This window comes from Pelophylax lessonae (assembly GCF_965119305.1).
Source record: "Pelophylax lessonae genome assembly, chromosome: 4".
Lineage (NCBI taxonomy): Eukaryota > Metazoa > Chordata > Amphibia > Anura > Ranidae > Pelophylax > Pelophylax lessonae.
Genome location: NC_138771.1, coordinates 571,258,196 through 571,270,484, shown reverse-complemented (window position 1 = coordinate 571,270,484; position 12,289 = coordinate 571,258,196).

Sequence of the window (12,289 nt, the reverse complement as noted above, 5' to 3'; positions counted from 1 at the left end):
CTCTTTCCTCGATCTAACCATCAATATTCTACCAAATGGTGAACTGGCAACTGACCTTTATAGGAAACTCAGTGCGGGAAACACTGTCCTGTGCGCAGCAAGTGCCCATCCCACCCCCTTGGTCAGAAGCATCCCATATGCTCAATTTATTCGTCTCAGAAGGAACTGTTCAAATTAAACCAATTTTGAGACTCAATCTGACAAACTTAAGGATCGCCTTTTGGAAAGGGGCTACTCAAAATCTCTGTTGAAAAAAGCCTTTAATCGAGCCAAAAAACGTTCTAGAGAGGAGCTATTATACAGCACTCGTCCCAAAGCAACGAACGACTCAGTACGATTTATTACCAGATTTTCAGAGCATGAAAAGGAGTTACGTGCAATCATGGAGAGACATTGGCATGTCCTAACCAATGATTACACACTCAACAAATATCTGAAACCATATCCTGAAATTGTTTTCAGACGTGCTCCTTCAATACGGGATAGCTTGACCTCTAGCCACTACCAAAGGAATGTATCATATCAGAACACACGTAAGGGAACATACCGCTGTGGGGAATGCTCGCGATGCAGTTGGGTCACGGAGGGTAGGGGTATACGCCTACCAAATAGAAGTTGGCACAGGGCCAGGCAACATGCCAACTGTACCACCAAAGGCATCATCTACTTGATGCAGTGTATCTGTAAGGCTTACTATGTCGGTAAGACCATCCGACAGCTGAATCAGCGCATAGGTGACCACCTCTACTACTCAGAGGGAGGAAAAATTCTTACAACAGTAACACGCCACATTGGCCTGCACCATAAATACGATAATTCGGTGATCTCCTTCTTTGTTCTTGAGGTGGTCTCCCCCAACCCCCGTGGTGGGGATTGGGACAGGAAAATATTACAACGAGAAACCTATTGGATTGAGTACCTTGATGCCACTATATCCCCTGGCATCAATGAAGTACTCACCTATAAACCCTTTCTCTAACACAATAGCGCAAGTTTCTTTCTTTCCTCTTAAATGTTTTTTCCTTTGTCGTTTCTCTTCCCCACTCTATTTTGTCATTGTCTTTTCATGTTTTTCATGTGAACTGGGGGCCGTGTCATTGGGGCCCTGTAGATGTCCTATTGTGACCCATGGGCGTAGGTTGGCACGCTTTCTTGCCCACATGTACATATTTATGTCCTGGTGAAATCACAGAGTCGATCGGAATCTATTATTGATCCGATCCCTTGATTACTTGCTCACGCATATCTCCCTTCCCTAATTTTTTTTCTATTAACATTTTTATTCTTTTTGTATTCACATATGTTTCCCTTGTCTATATATGCTATACAGGTGTATATCCATGTAATATGTTTTATTTTCAACTCGTGTCTATTTGCATATTATGGTTGGGCTTTTGCCTATGCCAATATACTATTATATTCATTGTATAGTGTTGTGTATATGTGGTATTGTGGAGTACATGCCGGTGCCGTGCTGATCCAATGCTGGAGTGACCCCCGCCCCCCGGGGGGTTCCCTGGGCTAGGTACGCGTGTGGTCGGTATTGAGGGGCGCCATCTGGTGGGGGACAGGTGTGCGGTCTCTTCACAGGGCAGCGGTGGATGCCAATCCGGCATCACCGGCTCCCCTGCGGCTGTAGGAACTCGGGCATCCCCTGTTCCCCTTTTTTAGCACTGCGCATGCGCCGCGATCATGGCGCATGCGCAGTTTGAGATCGGACACGACCGGCGTCACTTCCTGGTAAGTGTGCGGTCGGGTTGGAGCGGGTATTTAAACTGACGCCAATTAACATGGTGTCAGTTTGTGGGGATACGAGACAGACAGCATACACTGGTGAGTACCGCTACCTATCATCTAACCGATGCCATTTCTCACGCTATATTATATCAGATGTCCAACATGGAGCAATATGCTTCTATCTTGTCTCCTTATAGCCTCCTTTCCTCTGCTTCGGAAGCTATACCCAACTAAAAGCTTGACACCGATTATCCTTGTTTGGCTTTTGCATACGATCTACTGCATTGCTAAACCTCCATTTGAAATATGTGATCTCTTGCAGGTATATGCCTCCCCCTTTTTTCCATATGAAATATATATTGCAGCACTTATGATTCAAACTCTGTTTAAACAGGACTCAATAGTCCTTACTATTGTCTTATATTCCATCTCTATATATATTACTTTGCAGAGTTGCTGCCTGCTTAGCAGGTGATTGGTAGCTGCCCCCCCCCCCCCCACGTTCTCTTCCACAAATTATGCTATGATAATCAGAATGTACTGCATATGAAGATATGTCTCTACTAAGTCTCTATTAAGGTATTTATTGCCTTGTTTGACTTGCATGTTGCATGCATCTAGAGTACCGCACAATATGATTTGTCACATGGCTATTTGTACTACCATACTTATTAATACCCGCTCCCGCACTCGTCCCCCCCCCCCCCCCAGCATTTCCTTGCACCCCCTGCCGCCCCCTCACGTGCACTCTGTCCTGGTGGGCCCTCCGGTGGTTGGTGTCTTTCTGGCAAAATGGGATTCCTTTTCCCTGGGGACCCGTACGATACCTGGCATGTATTACCAAGTGTATGTGAATCTTTATGATGTTTAATATTATCTTCCTTGCTTCATGTCTCATGCAGTATTATGACCATTACCATACCTCATTACGCCCCTGAAGAAGCCTCCGGCGAAACATGTTGGGCGCTGAATGCTGCCAGAGTGGATGGACAATGGCATATTCACTTTGAGCAGTCATTGGCTGATTGTTGCTATATGGTCCTATATATATATATATATATATGCATGTCTGTTCATATGATACATTCTACTATCTATGTATATATGTGTCTTTTCCTCTCCTCCTGTTTGAGGACAGTATTATTATTTTTTGTCAGTATGATGTCCATGTTTCTGTGTATCACAATATTCATCAAGTTTTCCAACAAGATGAATTTTTTAACTGTCAGCCTTCATCACATATGTTCCGCAGGCTCGGTGGGCTCTCAAACCCCCCTCTGCTGGTATAACTGAAATGTCTAGTGCATGCAGCAAGTCCCTGCCCAATAGGTTAATCGGACACTTTTCAGATATCACAATTTTACACTCTGTTTTTCTTTTTGTTTGTGGGTCCTCTACAAGAAGTTTTTCAGACACATCTTCTTCACATATTACACCAATTGGGTCACACAATGTACTCCAGGAGTGCACCTTTCAGGAGGGTACTATGACAAGGAATGACTATTCCTCTTGACCCAAGAGGAAGAGGATGCATTGAAAGACATCCCCGACTATCTTTGGTCAAAAGGAAAGAGTGATGTTGGACTGATCAAAGTACTATGAGACCCTATCAAAAACAATACCCCTTAAAAAAGATGCAGAAGCTGTGGTGGATCCTGTAATTAAAGAATTGTTGGATAGAGGTATAATCATAGAATGTCCAGATTCGCCCTGTAATACACCATTGTTCCCTGTTAAGAAACCGCAAGGAGGGTGGAGGCTCGTTCAGGACCTACAGGCAGTAAATAAGGCTGTGGTGCCACGGGCCCCAGTCGTGCCTGACCCCCATGTCCTCCTGAACGATCTTCAGCCTGAAAACAAAGTATTCTCTGTCATTGATATAAGTAATGCGTTATTTTCAATATCTTTGCATAAAGATAGTCAGTTCTGGTTTGCATTTACTTATAAGCAAAAAAAGTATACACATACGCGATTACCGCAAGCGTATTGTGAAAGTCCAACAATTTTCTCACAAGAAATGTCCAACAACTTCCAGGTTTACACCTCCCTGTGACAGCCAAATACTTCTGTACGTGGATGACATATTGGTGGCATCTCCTACAGAATTAAGCTGCCAAAGAGATACGCTGGCCCTGTTGTCCTTTCTTGCTGAGCAGGGACACAAAGATATGTTGCAGCTTTGGAAGACACAGGTGAAGTACTTAGGATATACTATATCACAGGAAGGTAGGCATCTGGATGACGGCCGTGTCAGGGCACTACCAACGTCATTGCTAATCAGCGAATTCGCGCATTGGCGCGAACACGCATGCGCGCCCAATCACGGGCGAACGCAGTCCGAAATGTGCGTGCGCCAATGCGCACGCGCATACGCAAGTGCGTAATGGCGCTTGGCGCTAAACGGCCTATTTAAAGCCAGCAATCTCAACAACAAGTTGCTGGATGATCAACAGCCTCCCGTGTTCCCTGTGCCTTGTAACCTGCTGATCGTGATTCCCTGTTGCCGACCCGGACTGTCTGACGTTGTTTCTCCTGGCTCCTGACCCCTTGGCTTACTCCTGGTTTCCTGTTGTCTGCTCCTATACTTGACCTCGGCTTGGCTCTTGACTTCTCTACAGCATACTCCCAGTCTGTTCCTGTTTGCATCCTGCTACTGCCCGGCTTGCCAAAGTGTTCCGGACCTGCTTGGAACTTCACAACAAGCTTTGTTCCTGCTTCCATCTGGTCATCCCAACCGGCAACCCGTGCAACTTCGGGCACAGCACTCCCTGTCCCACTTCCAGGGGTGCTCTGCACCTAGCCGCAAGGGGGAGCCCTCTCTACGCTCCGGCTTCGGATCAGGTACGTGACAGTATCATCCAGCCATGACAGAAGCCGAGAGAGGTGTCTCCCCGTTGGAAGATTTATGTCAACAAGTAACAGCATTAACCCAAGCGGTTAAGAACCTCCAAGATGGTTACTTCCAGATAGAAGGTCGCCTCCAGAACCTGTCAGCACCATCTTTGCCGGCAACCCCTGGTCCATCCGCTGCAGTCTCCACCTCCGCTCCTTCAGCTTCAGGACCTTCAGCACCTGCTGTGATGGCTCCTCCCCCTGAGCCGAGGGTACCCACTCCGGAACGTTTCTCTGGTGACCGCAAGAAATTCAAGTCGTTAAAAACGCTTGCCTGCTATATCTGGCTCTACAGCCTAGAACTTTTGCCTCAGAGACAGTTAAAGTGGGGTTTGTTATTTCCTTATTATCCGATGAACCCCAATCATGGGCCCACCATCTGTTGGAACAGAAAGACCCTGCCTTGAACTCTATAGACGTTTTCTTTGCTTCTATGGGTCAATTGTATGATGACCCACAACGCACGGCCACTGCCGAGGCAACCCTCCACAAGTTACAGCAAGGCCGACGCCCTGTGGAGGACTATACCGTGGACTTTCGTAGGTGGGCTGCAGACACGGGTTGGAATGAGGCCGCCCTCAAATATCAGTATCGGCTAGGCCTTTCCGAGACCCTTAAGGATGAACTCGCAAGAATAGAGACCCCCACCACATTGGAAGTTCTCATTCAGCTTTCTATTCAGCTGCACAGACGTTTACGGGAGCGTCGGTCGGAACGTGCACAATTATTTCAGCCATCTTGGATGCTGCCCAAAGTTCCGCCAACTCCGGCACCGCTGCCCACGGCTGCCAGTCCGATTCCCCCTGACGAACCGATGCAGATTGGGGCGGTCCGCGCAGCTTTAACTCCTGCTGAACGACTTCGTCGCCGGCAAGCAAACCTGTGCCTTTACTGTGGAGGAGATGGACACTTCCTTCGCAACTGCCCGGTGAGACCAAGTAAGGCTCCTTCTCCCAGCTGCATGCATCTCCAGATTCCGGGACCTTCCCCAACTCACCTAGTCCTCTCTGTGTCTTTGCAGGTTTCGGAAGGGGAAGTCAAGCTGCCCGCCATCATCGACTCCGGAGCCTGAAGTTGCTTCCTGGATATCTCTCTAGCAAAGGCCCTTCATATCCCGCTTCAGACTAAAGGCCATAAACTAGAGATCCACCTTGCAGATGGCACCACGCCCAGATCAGGGCCCATTACTCAGGAAACCCTACCCATCCTTTCCACAACTGGCCCCAACCATCAGGAATTCCTTCACTTTGATGTTCTTCCTTCACCCATGTTTCCCATAATTTTGGGAATTCCTTGGTTACGGGCACATAACCCACAGATAGACTGGCTCAAAGGGGAGGTTTCCTTCAAATCAATGTACTGCCTCCAACACTGTATGCCATCTGGAATCCCGCAGTCTACAAGCTGTCTCTCCATTCAACCTAATGCCAGCCAAGAGGTCCCTTCAGTTTATCACTACTTTCTGTAAGGTTCTGGCACTCTCAGTGCCTCCTATCACATTTATTCCGGGTGATTTCCATCTACCTAGACAGAAGAAACACATATAGGTGTGTTTCCCTTTAAGGCTGAAGCTGTCATCACCCAGCGCCGGACTAGATGACTATTTAGGGCGTCGGTTCTCACTCACATGTGTTCGTTCAAACACCAGTACCTGGATACTAATCTTGCTTGAAGCTTCCATGCTTGCAAGCTCTCCTCGCTGACGAACCTCGCTGCGCTGATCCCTGCATCCTGCTACTGGATCATCCGCATCTCCTGAGCGATCCTTCGGCTATCGCTATTAGTGCTAAGTACCCCACAGGGGAAATCTCTATAGACTTGTACTAGGCTTACACTATTTAGCTCTGCATAGCAAGGACTGTCTTTTACATCTGCATAACTAGATTGCTAGCTCTTGAGGCTACTGCTACTATTTCCTGCACTGGGTTGATCTCTCCTGTATGCACCTGCTACTCTGTCATCTGTTATCATACATGATCGCTAACCCTTCCTGCATCCATCTGCACTGTCTCACCTCAAGTGTCTGTCACCTACCACTTCCACTCAAACCTATCCCTAAGACCTTTATCATTGTCTTACCACATGTATATAAAGTCACACTAGGAACCAGCTTAATTACTGTGTGTATTTACTGGCTGAAATAAGACCTTCCATACACGATGAGTCATTGAGGTTGGGATTGGTATCTCAGCATATCTCCTACATGACTACTGACGTGGAACTACTTCTGCAGCTGAAAATCCACACCTTATAAGAAACGCAAGGTTGAACGAACCTAAAAATGGATTCAGCAGAAATAGTTCCAGAAATAACCACTCAGGTGACACAATTAAAACAGCAAGTATCTGCGTTAATACACGCACTTGCTGAATTAAAAGAAGACAATCAGGCTCTGTCGCAGCAGGTAATTAGACTGACACAACTTACCTCTGCTCAGTCCCCTGAACCCAAGATAAATCCCCCTTTGGTATTTACAGGCGATCGCAAAAAATTTCGCGAATTTAAAAACGCATGTGAGTTACTTTTTTTGCTAAAACCTCGTACCTACCTTACTGATCACATTAAGGTTTGTACTATTATTTCTTACCTATCAGGCGATCCTCGAGCCTGGGCAGATTCTCTTTTTGAAAAAAACGACCAGCTTCTCAACTCCTATGCCTTGTTCCCGGCAGAGCTCACTAGCCTATATGATGACCCCAATAGGCAGAGTACTGCCGATCTTCAGTTAAGATCCTTGAAACAAGGAAAAAGGCCTGTAGAAGACTTTGTCGCAGAATTCAAGAGATGGACCCTTGATTCAGGATGGAATGATGCATCTCTGAAAACCCAATTTAGGCTTGGCCTATCAGAAGCCGTCAAGGACGAGCTCGCCCGAGCAGAGATGCCAAAAACCCTGGCTACATTGATACAACTCAGTATCACCATAGATAGAAGACTACGAGAAAGGAAGTCTGAAAAAATGGAAATGCCATTATCCAGTTCTTCTCAGAATTCAGCTATTGACCCCACTCCTAAACCCGCTCCAGGTAACCACAGACCCCGGCTACCTAAGGAAAAAAGGAGACCTAGTAGATATGGTGATCCTGCCTGGTCATGGTCCGAGCCTGCCTCAAACAGTCGACCTTGTCACTCTGACACATCCCATTTGGACCCTGATCCTACAGAGATGGATGAGGAGCCTATGGAGATTGGTGCCATACATGCTAGGTTGTCCTCACAAGAAAAAAGAGATCACAGGAGAATCTGTGGCCTTTGTTTTTATTGTGGTGAAGGGGGACATTTCATTACATTCTGCCCAACCAGACCCCATAGGCCTAAGGCTCTCCCAATGGAGGCCAGGCGAATCCGAAGGGTCTTCCCTGAAAAACAGCCTGGAAATTATCAAGGCTGTTGCCAGCCCTGTCCCCGTTCTATATCAGTGAAGGACACCCAGAAATTAACAAATATTGGAATAGATATTCCTTCAACTCCAGTGAACTTTATACCACGTTCAAAAAACCCTCCTGTACCACCTCCTGAGGATACTCCTATTTTTGCAAGCACATTTCTGGCTTCCGATGAAAATACAGAGATTCTTGCACCTGACTGCGTACGTGCTTCTAATGGCACGGTGGTATGTAGGAAGGATCTGAGGATGTTTGAAGAAGCATTGGTTGCTAGGTCTACTAGGATTACTTCGGATGGTTATGCGTCCGATTCTAGTGAGGGGTCCATGTAGCAGACACCCTAACAACAAGTGATCCGATTCTCATCGGTTACCAACCTGATCCGATTTTTATATCGGCAACAAGGGATCCGATTCTCATCGGCTACCAACCTGATCCGATTTTCATATCGGCAACAAGGAATCCGATTCTCAGATCGGTTACCAACCTGATCCGATTCTCATATCGGCAACCATTTTTTTTTTTTTCCGATTTTCATATCGGAGACCAGTCTTTTCCGATTCTCGTATCGGCAACCAGTATTATCCGATTCTCATATCGGCAACCAATTTTTTTTTTTCTTCCCGATTTTCATATCGGCAACCAGTCTTATCCGATTCTCGCATCGGAGACCAGTCTCATTCCGATTCTCATATCGGCGACAAAAAAAAAAAAAAAAAAAAGAGAAAAATTTTTTTTTTTCCTTCCGATTTTCGCATCGGCAACCAGTCTCATGTGATTCTTATATCAACAACCAGCCTTAGAGGCCTTCCGGAGCCGGCCTTACGGGGGGGGGTAATGTAAGGTTCTGGCACTCTCAGTGCCTCCTATCACATTTATTCCGGGTGATTTCCATCTACCTAGACAGAAGAAACACATATAGGTGTGTTTCCCTTTAAGGCTGAAGCTGTCATCACCCAGCGCCGGACTAGATGGCTATTTAGGGCGTCGGTTCTCACTCACATGTGTTCGTTCAAACACCAGTACCTGGATACTAATCTTGCTTGAAGCTTCCATGCTTGCAAGCTCTCCTCGCTGACGAACCTCGCTGCGCTGATCCCTGCATCCTGCTACTGGATCATCCGCATCTCCTGAGCGATCCTTCGGCTATCGCTATTAGTGCTAAGTACCCCACAGGGGAAATCTCTATAGACTTGTACTAGGCTTACACTATTTAGCTCTGCATAGCAAGGACTGTCTTTTACATCTGCATAACTAGATTGCTAGCTCTTGAGGCTACTGCTACTATTTCCTGCACTGGGTTGATCTCTCCTGTATGCACCTGCTACTCTGTCATCTGTTATCATACATGATCGCTAACCCTTCCTGCATCCATCTGCACTGTCTCACCTCAAGTGTCTGTCACCTACCACTTCCACTCAAACCTATCCCTAAGACCTTTATCATTGTCTTACCACATGTATATAAAGTCACACTAGGAACCAGCTTAATTACTGTGTGTATTTACTGGCTGAAATAAGACCTTCCATACATGATGAGTCATTGAGGTTGGGATTGGTATCTCAGCATATCTCCTACATGACTACTGACGTGGAACTACTTCTGCAGCTGAAAATCCACACCTTATAAGAAACGCAAGGAGCGTTACACTTTCTGGATGTCTTTGACAAGAAAAAAGCGGACGCACTACCACCTCACCGTCCCTATGATTGCCCAATTGAACTGTTGCCCGGTGCAGAAATTCCCTTTGGGCGTATCTTTCCACTTTCAGAAACAGAGCTTGAAGCCTTATGTCAATATATTGATGAGAACCTCAAGAAGGGATTTATTCGTCCTTCTTCTTCCCCGGCAGGAGCTGGGATCTTCTTCGTGGAGAAGAAGGATCACACTCTCAGGCCATGTGTGGATTACAGGGACCTAAATAAAATTACCATTAAAAATCGGTACCCTCTTACCCTCGTTCCCGAACTCTTTCAAAGGTTTCATACCGCCCGAGTTTTCACTAAACTAGACTTGCGAGGGGCCTACAACCTGGTACGGATCCGCAAGGGCGACGAGTGGAAAACTGCCTTTCGAACCCGCTTCGGGCACTACGAATACCTTGTCATGCCCTTCGGGCTGTGCAACGCCCCGGCCACTTTTCAACACCTAGTGAATGATATCTTCAGAGAATTTTTGGACAACTTTCTCATTGTTTACTTGGATGATATCCTTATTTTTTCTGCCACCCTGGAACTGCACAGAATGCATGTAAGGAAGGTACTGGCTACTCTAAGGAAACACGGACTTTATGCAAAATCAGAAAAGTGCGAATTAGAAAAATCGTCTATACAATTCCTGGGCTTGATCATCTCAACAGATGGAGTGGCAATGGATCCTCAAAAAGTATCTGCCATCCTGGAGTGGCCTGCTCCCACAGACACGAAAGGCATCCAAAGGTTTGTGGGTTTTGCAAACTTCTACCGGAGGTTCATCAAAGACTTTTCTCGCATTATTGCTCCTATTACCCAAATGACCCGGCAACACACCCGTTTTCAATGGTCCTCAGCAGCTCAGATGGCATTTGACAAGCTCAAAGCCCTGTTCACCTGTGCCCCTGTGTTACAACATCCAGATCCAGCCTTGCCTTACGTCCTAGAGGTCGATGCTTCAGAAGTGGCCACAGGAGCAGTTCTCTCCCAACGCCAAGGACCCAAGGCGATGCTTCACCCGGTTGCTTTTTTCTCCCGGAAGCTCAGCCAACCTGAAAGGAATTACGATGTGGGTGATCGGGAACTGTTGGCCATTAAGGCTGCTTTTGAAGAATGGCAGTATCTGTTAGAAGGTGCAGCACATCCGATAATGATATTCACCGGCCACAAAAATCTTGAATATCTCAGATCGGCCAAACGTTTGAGACCTCGACAAGCCAGATGGGCATTATTTTTCTCAAGATTCAATTTTCATCTCACGTACCGTCCGGGCTCCAAAAACGGTAAGGCGGACGCTCTCTCACGGATGTTCCCTGAAACCCCTGTGGATACCACCCCCAGCACTATCCTGTCCTCCCAAAATTTTCTCCTAATGCAACCAGACCTTAGGTCTACCCTGGAATCAGCCTCTGCCCAATGTTTTGTTCCTGAGATCCCTTCACTCGAGAAACGAGGAAAACTTTTTTGGCACAAGGACAAGATCTTTGTACCTCAGGAAACCAGACTCGCAGTCTTTAAAGCATGCCATGATCACCAACTAGCTGGCCACTTCGGGGTCCGCAAAACTCTGGAACTAATCCAACGAGCCTATTGGTGGCCAAACTTAAGGCAGGACTGTCAAAATTACGTGAGCTCCTGTACAACCTGCCTTCGTAACAAGGGCAGCCACGTCCAAGCCTGGGGTCTACTAAGACCACTTCCTGTCCCAAGTCAGCCATGGGAAATGTTGTCTATGGACTTCATAGTAGATCTACCCTCTTCAGACGGATTCTCCACAATCATGGTGGTGGTGGATCGCCTATCAAAAATGGCCCACTTCTTGCCCATGATAGGTACTCCTTCGGCCATGGACATGGCTGTAACGCTCCTGCGTTTCTGAGACAAGATGGATTTGCAGCTGCAGAAAAACTCCACTCAGCAGTCATGTAGAGATACGTTGAAATACCAATTCCAACTCCCAAGACTCATCACTGTGGTCTGTCTGATTCAGCATACAAATATACACACTCAATAAGATGTTCCTGGAGTGATAGATGTATATAGCAGTATAGTGGTGATGAGCTGAAGAGACAGGTATGAACAGTGACAATAGGTGAACAGCACTTGAGAGAAATGTTCATGAGAGTATAGATGGTAACAGGTAGGATGCAGATAGGTTAGCAATCATGTATGGTAGTAGGTGGTAGGATAGCAGATGACATACAGGAGAGACTAACCCAGTGCAAGGATAGATGTTAGTAGGCTCAAGAGCTAGCAATCTAAACAACAGTGCAGATGATAGTAACAGTCCTTAATATGCAGAGCTAGATAGTGTAAGCTTAGTAGGAAGGTTATGGAGGATTCCCCTGCGGGGTACTTATCACTAATAGCAAGCAGTAGTAGAGAGGTTCGGTATGAGCGAGTGATCCGGTAGCGGGATACAGGGATCAGCAGCGAGGTTCCGACAGCAAGGTACGCTTGTAAGCATATGAGCTTCAAGGCAGGTTGAACGAACATGTGAGTGAGAACGCCGGCGGTTGAAATAGCCGCTCTGCGGCGCTCAGTGATGACAGCATCGGTCTTAAAGGTGTATGCGCACTCACC